The sequence below is a fragment of the Rhinatrema bivittatum genome, chromosome 4, assembly GCF_901001135.1.
Source record: "Rhinatrema bivittatum chromosome 4, aRhiBiv1.1, whole genome shotgun sequence".
Lineage (NCBI taxonomy): Eukaryota > Metazoa > Chordata > Amphibia > Gymnophiona > Rhinatrematidae > Rhinatrema > Rhinatrema bivittatum.
The window spans coordinates 241,680,834-241,698,634 of record NC_042618.1 but is presented as its reverse complement, the minus strand read 5'-3'; positions in this window follow the sequence as shown (position 1 = coordinate 241,698,634).

Below are 17,801 nucleotides of genomic sequence, written 5' to 3'. Positions count from 1 at the left end.
ATCAACCTATAAATTATCCTTTCACATTATGAAGTCTTCCAAGTCTCCCGATAAAGAAGAATCTTCTCCGTTTCACCTACAAGAGGCTGCTTCAAGGATATATCACAACAAGTTTTTCTGAATATACAACTGATGTAACGATTATTATCACGAACGATCCAACTGGCAAAATACCCTTCTCAGATCAAAAGCACATGCAGTCTCTATAAATATAGAAATATGTGTGAGTAGCTATCAGTAAATGTATATCATATTCCAAATCATCCAAAAAAAATGTAAAGATTACCAAATAATAATTAGCAGGTTGTCTCTTTAGTTTAGTGCATACAATTCAATGCTTTCTGAATTATATAAACAATAATATTAATGTCGCCTTATGTTGTGTAAATTAATAAACTTGTAATAAAAAAAATATATGTATTTAAATGCATTTACTTGCCATTTCTATTAAAACAGAACAATGTCTATTCAGCAACAATGAATTAAATCCGTCAACATCCCAAAGCATGAGGGGTATTCATACTGCCATCTCGAATACACATATCACACCGCTACGTATCCTCCAAAGATAAGCACACATTTCTTTAAATACCTGGCTCTACAATAAATATAATATAATGTTATAAATAAGCTGTAAATAAACTTCAAACTTATCAATATTGTTCCATTGTTAATGCTCAGGTGCTGGGACCAGCACAACTTAGGCACAGGCCTCTGTTGACAAGGTGGAGATCCGTGGAGATGGTCAAGCCACAGACCAGGATCCAGGGCAGGCTGAGAACAGGCATAGTCAGAGACAGGCAACGGTGGCATTCAGGTGTGGTCAAGTCACATAGTGGCCTAAGGCAGATCGAATTCAATCACAAGTGAGAATCAAGCAATGGTCAGTGGCAGGTGGAGTTCAGTCATAGTCAAGTATCAAGCAGGCCAAAGTCAGAACCAGAGATCTGTCCGAGGGAAGGCAGGATGGATAGGCAGGCTGGAAAGTGAGGAAAAGTACAGGTGGGCAAGAGAAGACATGGAAGGACTAAACACTGACCACAAGGATGAAGACCTCAGAGAAGGAGACCAGGTACTGCCAAAACGAAGACATGGAACACAGGAATGAAGACCAGAAACACAGGAGCAAAAATCAGGAACACAGGAGTGAAGACCAAGAACTTGAAGTGGCAACTAACACTACACTAAATAGTCGACCTATTGCCGAGGCAAGGAAGTGTTGCTGAGGTGGCCTTTTATAGTCCTATGCTGATGATGTCATCCTTGGGCACCACTGATATATTCTCGCCATAGGCCCTTTAAAAGGGATGTCGTTGGACATGCACTTGCCCTAGGAGGGGCCCGGAGTGGCAATCGCATCAGAAACAGGCTGGACACAGCAGTTGTCGCGCATCAACACGGAGGCCTTCCCTGGTGGAGGTAGTGAGCTTGGGGCTGAAGGTAAGTGCGGCGGGCTGCAGGCCTGCCCTGCGGACCACCAAACAAAACATATTCCAGGTTATTGGATATCTGGCATCTTCTAATAAGTGCCGCCATTCTTTAAGTGCTAGTTTGATAGCAAGTAGCTTGTGGTCACCAATAGTTCCTTTCCACTGGAGAGAACATTTTGGAGAAATAGGAGCAAGTCACAAGGGTTCCTTGGTTATTGTGCTATAAGAGGATAGCCTCTACCCCAAGGGTAGAAGCATCTTTTTTCAGCATAAATAGCTTGGCAGGGTCTGGATGGTGGAGACTGGGGTCGCTGGTGAAAGCCTGTTTAAATTTGTTAAATGCCCGGATGGCACTATCATCCCAGTTCCTGGTGTTGGCACCCTTTTTGGTAAGGGCCGTAAGCAGAGCAGCCAGGGAGGAGTAGCCCTGGACAAACTGCCAATAATAGTTTGTGAACCCAAGGAAACACTTCAGCGCCTTCAGGCCTACGGGTTGTGGCCAGTCCAGGATAGCTTTCAGCTTGTCAGAATCCATCCGGAAACCATCTTAGGCAATAATATAGCCTAGGAACTGCAGCTCTTGTTGCTCAAAAGTGCATTTCTCTAATTTCATATAGAGATGATGCTCTCTAAGTCACTGAAGAACTTGTTTCACATGTACTCAATGTTAATCCAAGGTTTTGGAGAAAACAAGGATGTCATCAAGACACACGATTACATGGGAGTAGAGAATGTCGTGGAAGATTTAATTAACCATGAACTGGAACTCAACAGGAGCACTGCACAACCCAAAGGGCATTACCAGGTATTCATAGTGCCCAATCCTGGTATTGAAAGCTGTCTTCCACTCATCACATTATCTGATTCTGATCAGGTTATACGCCCCACAGAGATCAAGCTTGGTGAATATCTGGGCTCTGCAGAGGCGATTGAAAAGTTCAGCGATAAGCAGCAATACATACTGATTCTTTTTGATGATGCAATTGAGCCATTGATAATTGATACATCTTTATTCCCAATGAAGAAAAGCCTGTGACCAGCAGGGGAAGAAGCTGGACGAATGAATCCCCTCTCAAGGTTCTCCTGAATGTACTTCGATATTACTTCAGTCTCTGGGGCAGAGAGAGGGAAAATGTCCCCCTGGGGGGGGCATCTTGCGTAGAAGCAGAACAATGGGGCACTCATAGAAGCAGTATGGCAGAAGAGTTTCAGCCTGCTCTTTGCCTATGACATCTGCATATGCAGAGTATTGCAGAGGCAGACTGGGTAATTCCGGAGTTACTACTCAGATCAGACAGATGGCTGGTTGGAATTTCAACAGGCACTGTACTTGGCAGGCGATGCTTCATTTGTTGATCTGCAGGGTTACCCAATCAATGTTAGGCTGGTGTTGCATGAGCCAGGGTAGGCTCAGTATGACATCGTTGACAGCCTTAGGAGGAACATATAGGCTGATCTGCTCCTGATGGAGCAGTCTGGTCTGCATCAGTATTAGTGTGGTGGTCATAGTGACTCAGCCAGCCAAGGGGTCCTTGTCAACTGAGCATATTGTGAGCAGGGTCCCCAAATGGATAGTGGGGAGACCATGCTAGCATATCAGCGCCATTATCACTAGGAGTTCTTGCTCATCAATCAAAGTTTGTCCAACCAAAAGACGGACCAGTACCAGAATTTGAGGAGATGAGCAGGGTCGACCTAGGGTGGCCTCCCCTACCAGCCCTAAGTCCTGGAGTTTTCTGGCTTGGCCAGGCACCAAGCTGCAAAGAGCCTTTGAGTGGCACAATACAGACAAATCTTAATGCGCCAGGTGATATCCTGAGATGGTCCACCTGCATAAGTTCTTCCAGCAGTGTTACTGGTTCTGAAGCTCCAGTAGGGGTTTCTTGGTGCTGAAAGCTAGGATCCAAATGGATGGGGCATCGAGCCAAAACTCTCTTTCTTGGCTGTTCTTGAAATCAAAGATCCAAGCGAATGACCAGATAGATAAGTTCCTCTAAGGTGGCTGGCAGGTCTCGGCCAGCCAGCTCATTTTTAATATGCTCGGATAGACCTTGCAGAAATATGGCAGTCAAACTGTCTTCATGCCATTGGAATTCAGATGCCAGGGTACGAAAGCGGACCACATAATCTCCAACCAACCTGGCGCCTTGTTGTATCTAGAGGAATTCAGTCACTGCTGAGGAGGTATGGCCAAGCTCATTAAAGTTAAGGGCGAAACTCTCATAGGAAATGGTCCATATCTACCAAGAGTGGATTCATTCTCTCTCTCTCAAAGGAGGGGGAAACCAGGCCAGGGCAGAATTCCCCCAAAAGAGATAGGATGTACATGAACTTGACCTGATCAGAGGGAAAGAATGCATCCTGTAACTGAAATTGCATCCAGAACTGATTTAAGAAGTCTCTGCACTTCCTGGGATCACCGTTATACTGTGGCAATGGAAATAGATGAATCACAGTGGGAAGGCCTTACAGGTGGGACCAGAGCAGGATCTGAGGGTGTTAAACCCCTAGTTGTGAAGCCAGTACTTGAAGCAGATTTGCCATGGTATTCAATTAGTCTTCCTGCTGCTTCAACTGAAGAGCTAGCCTGGAGATGGCAGAAGCTGGGGACAAGTTCACTGAGCTCATGGACTCATCAATCTGTAGCAGGTATGGTATCTATGAGCCTTTGGTGCTATGGCATGGTTGGCGCAGCTTAGTGGGTGAACCTACTAGGCCTATGCCAATAGCTGACTAATGCGCCCTACAGTAGGATAGGCTGGAGCTTTGCCTATACCAGCTCCTTCCCTTGAGTTCTGGTGACCAGCAGGACTTAGGTAGATCCCAAGGGCAATCAGGAGCATGAGAGTCCAAAGTCAAGTGAAGGTCAGGGCAGGCAACTGACAGCAGATACCAGAAAGTCAAGAGATTGGAGCAGGCTGCAAATAAGATAAGGTCAAGTCCAAGGCTAAGGTCAGGTCCAGGCGGCAATTAAGGAATGGTTAGGGTCCAAGCAGAGGTCAGAATCTGGGAGGTCCAGCCAAGAGATAGACAAGGAGAGATGGGGCAAGGACAAAACAAAAATACAGGCATGTCAGGATAAAAGGAACTTTATCGAGGGGAGGAAGGGTAGGCAGGAACACAGAACAAGACTGGAAGACAGGAACACCGGAAAGCAGGAACATGGGAATGAGGAACACAGGGATAGGAATAAGAACACTGAAATGCAGAAACAAAGGCAACATGCACTGAGGCATAAGGCACATCAGGAGACCTGTTGCTGAGGTGTCTGTTGCTCCTCAGAAGGAGCTTTTTATAGAGAGGAGCTGGTAATGTCATCAGTGGGTGCTGCGGCTGAGGTCCTGCTGCAGGCCCTTTAAAGGTCAGGCTATCAGGCGTGCACACACCTAAGGGAAGTCGGGGAAAGTGGCAGCTGGCAGCATCTTGTGCTGTGTTGGGCAGCATCCTGGCTGTAAAACAGGTCAGGCATTGTCAAGGGTGAGTGAGATGGCTTGTGGGGCGATACTGCGAGCCACTAATCGTAACAACGTATAGCAGAATAGACTATTTTCTATGTAGCCAGACTTTGTTGTTTAAGTTGGAAACTGTGAAATTTTGACTCGCCGCATGTCTGATCATCATCCTATTTCAGTTATGCTACCTTTTTTGGATAAGGACGAGAGGAGAGTGGAAGGAGGTTAAACATTTCCATTCTTAAAAATAAGTATTTTGAGGTAGCTTCTAGGACATCAGATAAATTTAAAGATTGCTAAGATAGATACCAGAACAACACTACATGTTTCCTTTGTGTTTGCAACTGATAGAGATGCTGTGTTTAGATTATTTATGAGGAAAAGATTAGAAGAGTTTCATGGTGGAAAGATCTGGGTTTACCCTGATCTTTCCAGAATGACCCAATTAAAGAGGAAAAAATTTTAGAATTAAGATCAGAAGTGGAAAGTAAAGGTGGGAAAATGTCCGTAAAATATCCATGTAAGTGTGAAATCTGGAGAAATGGTCAAAAATATGTTTATTTTGAAGTTTCACAATTACGAGTGTTTCTGGACTCTCACCCCCCTTGAGAATTAGCATTAGGTACGTGGCAGTTATTGTAAAATACTAGGAATATGTGTCTCTTTTTAATTGTACAAAGATATCCTGTTTTCCTTAACCGCTCAATTTTCTTTTCTTTTCCTGGAGTAATTTCGTATTTCCTTTCTTTTTTTATTCTCAATTACAGATAAAATATATATATATATTAATAGTATTATGTATATGTATTTTGAACATATTTGAGTATCTGTATATTGTTGTTTTTTTCCTTCTCTGTAAAGATGTAAAAGCAGCATAAATAAAAAATAAAAAAAATAAATAAATATTTTGATGACATGGTTAGGAAGACTATTGCGAATTGCAGTTATTAAAACCCTGCTGATATGTATGATTTGTTACTTTGCTGGGAAACTCTCAAGACACCTTCTGAGAGGCTGCATCATAGCTTTCACTGGCCACTTGGATAAAAAGAGGCTTAAAAAACAAAAGGACTTAATAAAATTAATAAGGAATTTAGAATCAAAATATAAACAAGATAGTTCTAGGAAGGTGTATAAAGAGTTGATTCTGGCTACAGATGTGCTTAATGTTCTTCAGTGTTCTTTGGTTAAAAAATCTATGTGATTTACCAGTTAAAAATTCTTGAAGAGAAGGAACAAACCTTTCTAGCAAGATTGGTTAAAACACAGGGGTGGGGCACTGTGATTAGTGTCATAAAAGACAATATGGATAGGATACAGTATCTTCCATTCCAGATTTTAGATACTCTTCAGAGACATTTTAAAACTCTTTACATAGTGCCTGGGGGGACTTCTAGTTCTGAAATTGAGCAGTTTCTGAAGCTACCACAGTTATCATCACCCGACATTCAAAAATCTTTTGCAACTCTTACTTGTGAATTAGAGATCATGCAGGCAATTAAATCCCTGGCTTTGGGGAAAAGTCCTGGTCTGGATGGCTATCAGATGGATTTTTATAAACATTGTCAAGCTAAAGTCACTGCTTTGTTTCACAAACTGTTCAATTATAAGGGTATGGCTGTACCCTCCAATGGTCATTTACTGGAGGTTCTAATGACATTGATGTTTAAGAAGGGGAAGGATCTATTAGATTTTAGTGCCTAGAGACCCATATCTATCATTAATACTGATGTTAAAATCCTTGCCAACATACTCCAGCTTAGGCTACAGAATATTATGCCCATGCTGCTCCATTCTGATCAGACTGGTTTTATTAAAGGGAGGTCATCAGTTAATATTACTAGAAGACGCTTTAACATACTTCACTTAGCCAAGGAACATGGGATTCCAAGCCTGGTCCTTTCACTGGATGCTGATAAAGCTTATGACAGGATTTCTTGGCTCTACATTTTTTTGGTATTTGAATGTATGGGCTTTCCTAGTGAGTTTTTTACACTGTATGCAAACCCTAAGGCAAGGATGAGAGTAAATGGATGGCCTGTCCCTTTGTGATTCCCCGAGGAACTAGACAATGATGTCTTCTATCATTGCTCCTTTTCAACTTGGCTCTTCAGCCTCTAGCTCAAAAGATTAGGGAGGCAGTTGATATTCCTAGTTTTCAAGTTGGCAATTCCCATGGAAAGATTGTCTTGCAATCTGCAGCAACCACAGGATTGTAGAGGATTGGATATCCTTGATTTAAATTTATATTAACTGTCTGCATGGCTGATTGGGGATAGAGGGTGGTTTAGTGATGTCTTCTCTTCACAATCATAGGAAATGGAGATCATGATTTAATTTCTTTCATTTTTTTATGAATCGGACACCATCAAACTTGACTGGATTAGTAGGGGCAACCCTATGTAACCCTTGGACGGCTGTCCCATCATGGGACCGCCATAGGCCTCACTTTAAACAAGGGTAAAGTTGTTAAAAACTTATGGTGTTAGAATCTGAAATATCCAGAATTCCCTGATGGTGGGAAGATTTTCTTCAAGGATTTGTATATTATTCAAGTCTTAATCACTCATTAATAATCACTAATAATCACCTTATCACTGATAGCAGCAACAAACACATTGGAAGCAATTGATTTTTTTTTATATATATATACCGACATTCGATCTGAGATATCACATCGGTTTCCAACTTAACTTTTACTGATTAATGATGGAAATTAATGAAAAGGTTCTTTACAGCTCTTAGTATTCACAAGTCCAATTTTTGTTTTATTTATGCAATTTCAGATATATTACATCACATATCAAGGTATAAGAGATCTAGCAATAAAGTTCAAAAGTAACATTGGCCATAATTAAGTAAATAAATATTATTTTAACATAGATCTCTAAAAAATACAGGTAATATTGGGACCAAGATATAAGGAAATAAAAGGAGCTCAAATACATATACTCAGAAACAAGAAATACACCCCAAATGATGCAGTTACCCCTAACTTATATAGCCCTTCATCCCTTTCCATCTAGGAAACCCCTTAATTGATCAGGTTCATAAAAGATATATCTATTTTCTTGAAATTTTAAACATTTACAGGGATACTTCAGAACCATACTGGCCCCTTGACTTATTACTTCAGGCCTCATTAACAAAAACTTTCTTCTCCGCTTCTGAGTGGGGCGGACAATATCTGGATAGATCCAAATACTTTGCCCATAATATTTAACAGTTCTATTCCTGAAGAAATACTTCAAGATCAGATTTATGTCCTGCTCAAATGGAAAAGTAGCCAGTAATTAGGGATGTGCAGAGCAAAATTTTATGTTCATATTTTTTATGTCCGAAAGGGGGTCCCACTTGCGGCCAATATGGACATAAAAAAAATCCAATGAGTTGGGTATATGTACATATGTGCAAAAAAAAAATTTAAACCCCCTCACCCTCCTTAATCCCCCCCCCAGACTTACCACAACTCCCTGGTGATCGAGCGAGGAGTGAGGACGTCATTTCTGCAATCCTTGGCGAGAAGCATGTGACGTCGGTGGCACGTCGAGTGACGCGGCGTCACGTGATTCCCGGCGAGTTCGCGCCGGACGGCTCGTTCGGCCCAAAAAGAACTTTTGGCCAGCTTGGGGGGGCCTCCTGACCCCCCCAAGCTGGCCAAAAGTTCTTTTTGGGCCGAACGAGCCGTCCGGCGCGAACGAGCCGGGAATCACGTGACGCCGGCGTCACTCGACGTGCCGCCGACGTCACATGCTTCTCGCCAAGGATTGCAGAAATGGCGTCCTCACTCCTCGCTCGATCACCAGGGAGTTGTGTTAAGTCTGGGGGGGGGGGATTAAGGAGGGTGAGGGGGTTTAAATTTTTATTTTGGCTCAACAATCGCGATTTCCCACATATCGAACATATCTATGTTCGATATGTGGGAAATCCGATCGTTTATGTCGAATCAATTTTTTAAGTAAAAAAAAAATATGAGTTGCGTTTTACTAATGCGGTCAATCCGAATGCACACCCCTACCAGTAATGTGCCCCTGGTCTTTATCTCAGTCTATATAGACATCTCAATCAATTCTGAGACATTTAGAGATTTTATTTCCAGATTTTCCTCTGCTCCCATAGATGACGTTTCCTTCTTAGAGACAAAAATAGCTTTTGAAACAATCAGAGGTATTTTTTTGGGAATTTTTAAACAATCTTGCATATATTCTCTTAACATTTCAACCAGGGATTATTTTTTCACAACTGGAAAATTCAGAATTCGTAGATTTGAAAATCTCAGAGAATTCTCTATATTCTCATATCTTCTCTTTGCATTTACCTCAGCTTTTATTAAAGTTCCCTGGATGTTTTCCATGGAGGTAACTTTCTCCTCCAATTTCTCTATTTTATTTTGATGATCATTCGTCATTTTTTCAAGCATTAATCCCCTTTTATTCGAATCTAAGAAAGCCTGTGTTAATGTTGTAATAGCTGACTCAATCGATACCATGGCCTTCCAGAGCGTATCTAAAGACACTACAGGAGGTTTTTGCAGGAAAAACACATTTTGAGAATGTAAATTTGCCAGGTCTTGAAGGGCTTTATCCTCGGTGTCTTGTTCCAGTATAGCCTCGCGGGGTTTAGGAGTGGAGGTAGCTACTCCTTCCCGGGCTCCTCTGCCTCCTCCATACGCCAGCTCTCCGCTGCCTCCATCCAGCTCGAGGGAGGGGGGGTTGCTCTCTCCTCCTCTCCTCTAGAGCTCGCGATGTTTCCTCTTCTCCTTCACCTATTTGGACTTGCCGTGGTGTTTCGGGTGCCCCTGGGCTGAGCGAGATCTCTTCAGCCATGGGGATCAATCCAAGCTCCTGAATTTCTCCTCTAGATGCCCTCGCTCCCAGCGTCCTCAGGGTAAGGTCAAAGAAGCTCTCGATCTTTGATTGTGGAATACCTTCTTCTTTTGTAACGGTAACATCCTTCAAGCGCGCTTTGTATGAGGCATTATAAAGGTAAAGCCAAAGAAGATTAAATAAGCAATTTGCTAGGAAATGCAGAGAGAGCTCCTTTTGCTGCTACTCATGTGGCGGCCATCTTGGTCCCCTCCACAAGTCCAATTTTACAGCTCCAGTCCTTCTCAATAAATTTGTGTCCTCACTCTTCCAATAAATGTATTCGATGGTTAAAGCCAATTCCAATTAATTTGTACTTCTCCCCTTCCAATTACTGGGGCAGTTTATTAACTTCCTCCCAATAGATGGCAGAAAAGAGGTTCTCCCAATTTAGAGGGGTTAATGTAAAATTTCAGTGTTCATACTTTTAGTCCAGTTACTCCGTATTCTCCTCGCTTAGTACCTCCATACTCCTCTCTTCTTTCTTGATCTCAATGAGATGACAATGGATGCACCAGATGGGTGGCATAGTTCCTCCTGATCTCTCCTATTCCTTCTCCCCGGGAATGAATGATGACACATTCCTCCAACAGGGGCGTCAATCTTGCTAGCCAACAAAGCTTTACCTCTGTTCTTTAAAAAAAAAATATTTTTTTTTTCTATTTATATCAGATGGGTTAAAAAATATTTTTCTCCTCCAAACATACACATGGTTAATTATTTTTCCCCTCTTCTTTGAGACACTTTTAAGCCTTTTGTTCTTTGTTTTCTTTTTCTTCCTTTTTTTCTACCTGGCAAGCCTGCTGGCAAAGTCGAACAAAGTCAGGAAACCATTGACGACAGCACTGCAGTGTTCCCACTCAGCAAACAAAGCAATAAAAATGGAATATTTGTCTTATTTAAAGGAGAAATGCTTTTTTTTCTTCTAAATATATTTCTGTCTATTTAAGCATAGTATTGTTGCAAAGTCATACCTTTATTTTTTATTTTGAAAATAATATCAAACCTCAGTCCCCTCATAATGTAGACTTCCTGTTTCATCCTGATCACATTAGTGTGTTTTACAGTGCAAATAAGTGCAAAAAATAAACTATAATGTCATCATCTATGCAAGACTTTGTGATAGTAGAGTAGTTTAGCCTGAAATGACATCACCCAATTGAATGGGCATTAGCTTGTGAATTAGTGATCAAAATATGTTACAGAGCAAGATATGAAGCGAAGGACTGTACCACTCTGAAGAGTTAGCTAGATCAGAACAGATCCATTTTGAAGAAAAGGTCACTATCATAAGCCAACTTATTTGAAAAGAAAATGGTTTGAGTTGGGTGATTCGATTGTGGTTTCAGATCAGGGCTGACCTAAGAGAGTGCAGAACCCAGAACAAAGCAGCTTGTGCAGGTCCCTCCACTCCCCAAACTTCCCATCCTCCTGATGGTAGGAAGGGAGCAGCATGGCTTACCTACATCTGCCTCCTCCTCTTCTAGCTTCAATCTGTGGAGGGCACCATATTCTCACAGGACCCACCAGCCCTGCTCTATTCTAACTTCAGACTGAAGCCAGAAGAAGAGGAGACAGACACAGATATGAAGCACTAATTTCCTCCTGCTGGCATGAGGGAAAAGAGAGAGAGGATTGAAGTGTGGAGCCAACTTTAACCAAGCTCAGGTTCCAGGATGGTCAGCCCGATTCATCCCCATAGGGATGGCCCTGTTCAGATCATGAGGTATAACCCTTGCTAAAGTCTGGGTAGCACCAGGTTTGAGGTTTCCTTGATTGCAACTCGGATTGCTTAGAAATGATCTGCAAATAGTACAAGAAAATTAAGACAGGATCTGGAACTTTGTTAACTTTTGTTGTGATTTTACAGATTTTTTTCTAAGTAATCTTAGATCACGGTCAAGCAAACCTTACCTCTTTCTGGTACCACCCAGATTATGGACAGTACAGTACATGGAATGATTATTAAATTTCCTATTTCAGATTTTGAAATGCTGAGAATACTTTAAAAAAAACTGAGATTTTATGACAATACCTACATTAGTAGAGGGCCAGATGCCATTACCATTCAGGAATCAACATTTAATCCCATGCAACCTCTTGGATTTATGCATATGAATGCAATACTTGAAAAAGGAGATTATATTTGTTATACTATATGGTTTGGTCCTTGCAGGCCAAGAACTGTGAATTGAAGCTAAGGGCTTCTTCATCACACCTGAACCAAGATAGAATACTACTTTGCTACCACATATTAATACACATAACATATACAATTGTTTTTCAAGATGTTTTGCTTTTAGGACACTTGCTTTATAATACCAGTAATAATTTGTTGTTCTCTATCTCCTTGTAAACAAACAGAATATGCAAGTATGTAGTTCTTTAACAACATACATACAGCCATTTCTGGAATGGAGAGTCTGGCTTCCAGCTTTCATTCCTGATCTGCATGACAGTTTGCAAAGGAACAATGGAAGAAAGAGTGTGTATTTTATTATTATCCAGTCACAGCTGAGTAAACTACGGCTTGAGGAGATAAAGATTCTTGCCCAGAGTTACACACAGTAGGAGAGCAGGGCTCAGACTCACAAGACTCGATCAGACTCACAAGCCTGATCAGAGGTAGTCAGGTTGAAACTGATGGTCTTCTTTCAACTTATGTAAACATGTAAGCTCAGTGCTTGAACTGTTAAACCATGCCTCACTTTGTAATCTAATCTGAATATAAAATGTATAGATTCAGAATACAATGGTATAACTTTGTTCCTCTGCACAAGGTAGAAGATTTTTGAAGAACTGCAAAAGTTCAAACAAGCAACCAATCAGTTGGGCCAGTTGTGTGTCTGCCTACATTACAGATGTGACAGAATATATGACTGCCTTTTACATGCAGGAAGCATAGTGATCACGAAAGACGGAAAGGCAGGTAGCTTCATCACATAGTTGTGGAACACAACTCCCCAAAACAGTCCTCGCAATGAACAGTGAGAACAAAGCCCACATTGGACAGCAGCTGCCATGCACCATAACCATAAGAATAATGCTTCATTTTTAAATAGATGCTATCTTAATTGAGGCTTTACTGCAACTGTCAGAAGGCCTTTGTGATGTCACGGGCCTCAGTGAAAGCTACATGACATCAATCATAGCTCATTAGTCAGGTAAAGTGCTGCATCACTGTGTCACCTCCAGCTTACAGGCGGATACAGAACAGTGCGCTCGGCGGAGTGCACCGTTTACCCTCCGTTTGACCGCGTGCTTTACATGCGATATTATTACCCCTTATATTGTAAGGGGTAATAGCGCGTGGAAAATGCACAGCCACCCCCCCCCCCCCACGCCCCCCAAAACTAATAGCGCTCATCACATGCAAATGCATGTTAGGGATGTGCAATCGTTTTTCCCGAATTAGGTAATGTCAATGAAATTGCCTAATTTGGAATGGTTCGGGAGAACCGAAAAACAATTTAATTTTTTAGTTAGTGCGTGCTAACTTCCATCAGTGAGCACTAACTCCTGATAGTGCGCACTAACCCGAAAAATCAAAAAACCCCGATCCGTGGGAAAAATGAAATTACTGTGGGGGGGCCCCGAAACAAAGCCCAACACAAAATTTTTATCCAAAGCACATCTCTAATGCCTGTTGATGAGCCTATTAGTTATCCCTGAGGGATACTGAAAGTAAAATGTGCAGCCAAGCCGCACATTTTACTCTCAGAAATTAACGCCTGCCCAAAGGCAGGCGTTAATCATGGACAACACCGGGAAAGTGTACAAAAAAGCAACTGCTTTTCTGTACACCCTCTGACTTAATATCATAGCGATATTGTCCCAAAAATTAAAAAAAAAAAAAAAAGCTGTCTGCCAGCCTGCTGGTTGGGAAACGGATGCTCAATTTTGCCGGCGTCCGTTTTCCGAACCCGTGATTGTCAACAGGTTCGACAACCGAAGCCAGTAAAATTAAGTGTCGGTTGTCGGACCCGCTGACAGCTGCTGCTTCCGCTAATAAGGAGGCGCTGGGGATGCGTTAGTGTCCCTAGTGCCTCCTTATTAGCACGGGCCCTAATTTAAATAGAGAATTGCATGCCCAGGAGAGGTGCCTGGGAGAGCATCGGGAGAGCGGGCGCTCAACATGGAGCACCGGCTCTCCCGCAGGTTTTTTTGAATCGGCTTGTTAGTGCTTAAAGGTCTGTAAGCTGGTAACCTCCAGCCTATGAGTGGCCTTACTCCTTCTTCACAATAATCAGGGTGATTGGCCCCTGCTTTGCATCTTTTTTGTCCCCGTGGTTTCTACCTACTTCTTCTTAGGGTTAGAGATTAAGCAAAACCAGCTTCCATTAGGTTATGGCCTTTATTTGCAACTACCCACATTTTGTATCCCTTCTCAATTCGGCCCAGCCATTGTAGCAACAGTCCTTGGACATGGTTCATAAAACATGGCTCCCTTCAGAACCCACCTATGGTGCACCCTGAGTCTGCCCATTAGATGCCTCTATTGAGCAATAGCTGAGAAGCTCTCCAGCCACTGCCTCTGCAGCATTCCTAGCCTAAGCAGCAGAGTCCTGGCCCAGCACTGGCACTGAGCAGACCCCACTGTCTTGCATTATTATCCTCATAGGCAGGGAATATCTTAAGACCTGTACTGAATAGCTGTTTAAGCTCTTAGTAAAAGTTGGAATGGCTCATTCACCTATACCGGCAAACAAATTTCCTTAGGTGTGCCTAGTTAAGAGATCCAAACCACTATACAATGGGAGTCTTAAAATATTCCCTGCCTGTGTAACTCTCCTTGTTCATTAATCTCCACCTAGGCCTCTATTTTGTGAAATTTAGTGGCATGTAACAAATCACTCACAAGAGTAAGACTCCAAGACATGGAGTCCAATATCTCCTGAGCAAGCCTCATTGTATTTATTACAGCATCAGAAAAAAAAATACTCCAAGCCACACAGCTCCAACTCAGTGCACCTCTGGAATCCACATTCTGATGTGGGGAACAGGCTAACCTGTAAGGCCCAAGAGAATCACAATTTAAAAAACCCAGCCCATTCAAAGTGTTGTGTTCAAAAACAAGAAGTCACGTTTACTAAAGAAGAATCAATCAGTTCATCACTACAAAAATAATTGTGGCAGGTTCCATATTTGGATCCTACCTCCTTGAGCTTACCTTGTGCTGGCATCTCACACTGGGAAAATGTTTAGTACTGAACTGATAAAATTGTGTCTCAGACCTTCCAAAGGGGCTTTAATCAATCTTAAACCCACTAGTTTTCCCCCAGCTGTGAGAAGTACTAAAGAAACTAGACACAGGATTTTCTTGTTTCTGCATGAAGTTTATGCCTCTACTGCAGAACTAGCAGCGACATGGTTAACCTGACAATTTACAGAGAGAAGACCACCAGACCCTAGTGAGCCCATGAGAGCTGGCCAACAACCAAGAAGGAAAAACAGAGCTGTTGCACCTATTGGGAGTGAAACCAGAGAGGAAAAAAAGGACTACCTGGGTTTTTTTTCATGGGGAAGCGTGCAGCAGACAGAGAGAAGCAAGGCATATCACAGATGTTGGGGACAGACATCCTTGGAGTTACAGCCTGCATACAGAACTAGACCTCTAGGTCTAGAGTGGAAGCCCAGGACTTCCCTTCATGTGCCTAATAGACAGTGACCAAGAAATTAGAAGTGGCTACAGCCTGGTAACAGCACAACTGAAAAGTCTGGGTATTAGTGGCAAGGACCCAATAACAGGGGAACTCTAAGGAAAAGAGTACATTTAAGCCTGTAATTTTTATTCCTGCCCTTGGCCAAAAGGGATGTTGCTTAGGGAAAAAAATTTAAAAAAAGGGGGAAGTGGATATAATTTTTGCTTCAGGGGAATAGCTATTCTGATTAACCTGTATTATTTATCGAGTTTTCTTCTATCTGCCCTTTGATAGGACAGTTCCGGGCCTCACTGGGTTCTGTTTTCTTCTGTGCACAGTGACTAAAACTATAAAGTGTTTTAATTCCTTGAATACCCAGTAGCCAAGTCCTATCTGAGGTTTGAAAAGAGTGTACAACTTTATTCTGTTTCTTGACAACGTCTCATATAATATTATCATCAGTAGTATTATAACATGTTTATTCAGTACTTGTTTTCTATTGTTTTCTCTGCTGATTTATGCCCCATTGTTCCCCTTCCCCCCAAACCTGAATTCAGTTATGTGAACAGTAACCATTACATGTTATCAGTAAACAACAAAGTTATTATAAGGTGTGCTAATTGTTTATGGTACCCTGTTAAAAGGAATAGGATACAAAATGGTGGGGCCTGGTAAGGAAGAAAGAGACGTTGAATAGGTGGGCGCAACCCTCATCCATACCAGAGGCTATAAGGTAACCCGCAAGCCCCACTCTGTCTGCCTTTACCCCCAGGTTCGGGGGGGGGGGGGGGGGTGGCGGTTCTCTCTTCTGTTGCAGCAAACCCCTACCCTTGGCAGCAGTGTACCTGTATTACCTGAGGGGGATGCTACATAACGAAAGCAGGATACCAAAGTTTAACCATCCAGAGAACACAAGAAACTGTGGCTCTTGGTCCTCACAAGATGTATCGTTTCAACCCATTTAGGTACTTGAGAAGGACTCAAGGATATTCTTCTGGCTCCCATAAAAGTGCCTTCTCGCCTAGAACCCCTTGGAGCCAAGAAAATGCACTTCTCCTGCTCAAAGATAATAGCACACTACCTGATTGGTGACTCGGTCTCTTGGAAAATTTCTTCTATCCCTTAGACTTTGAAACAGGAACCATCCTGATACTGGAAGCAGCTGGCTCCTTACAGAATCCACTCCAACCTTCAAATGGAAACAAGAAGGAAATCATCCCTTCCCTTCCTGGATCCTTGGATAACCACAACCGCACGGCTGCCTCTCACTGCTCCCTGGAAGACATCTCTTCCAATTTCTTCCAGGGCCTCGAGTCACCTCTATGACCTTTGAAAATGATTCATCCTGTTGCGCTGGAGGTAGATTCTTGGGCTAAGGTGGGGTTGACACAACCCGCAGACGAGGGCCTATGAGTCCCTACCATCAGCAGGTAGCGTGAGCTGAAGCTAGAGGCCACTGGAGCTTCACCTATACCAAGCCACGTTCCTCTCGGGTTGAGCCTTTGGGTGCCGGGGCTGGCAGGACTTAGGCAGGCCTCGAGATAGAACGTCAAAGGCAGATAGTTCAGCCCAGAGACTGCAACCAGCAGGTGGCGTAGGATTATCCTGGACTGGTCCCAGTACAGGAACCCAGGCACCAAGAAACGAGGATTGACTGAAGGTGCTTGAGCAGAGAAAGGCCGGAGCCTTAGGAGTCCAAGTCCAGAGGATAGGGACAGAAGCATCACTGTTGAACTTGAATGAGAGCTGGCAGCAATTGGAAGGTTTAGCAAGCAAGAACTCTGGACACAAAGGAGTCTATAGCGTAGTCATCCGTAGCAATGGTCAGGGCACGGAGAAGGCAGACGTAGCGATGGTCAAGGCACGGAGAAGGCAGGCATGGTCAGGCGTAGCAGTGGTCCAGGCACAGAGAAGGCAGACGTGTTCAGGCGTAGCAATGGTCAGGCTTGGAGAAGGCAGGCAAGGTTGGACGTAACCGAGGTCGGCACCAGGATGTCAGTCGAAGTACAGACAAGATGAACGAAGACACAGGAACTGAAAGACACTCAGGAACACAGAACAAGGAAGCACGGAGGCAATGAGTACTCAGAACCAAACAGGGAACCGAGGAGACCTGTTGCAAAGGGAAAGCTTCAGAGCGAGGCTTGAGCTTTTATACATGGACGGGCGGATTTTAAAAGCCCTGCTCGCGTAAATCCGCCTGGATTTACGCGAGCAGGGCCTTGCGCGCCGGCGCGCCTATTTTCCATAGGCCGCCGGCGCGCGCAGAGCCCCGGGACGCACATAGGTCCCGGGGTTTTCTGAAGGGGGCGTGTCGGGGGCGGGGCCAAACGACGCGGTGTTTTGGGGGCGGGACGCGGCATTTCGGGGCGGGCCCGGGGGCGTGGTTTCGGCCCGGGACGTTCCGGGGGC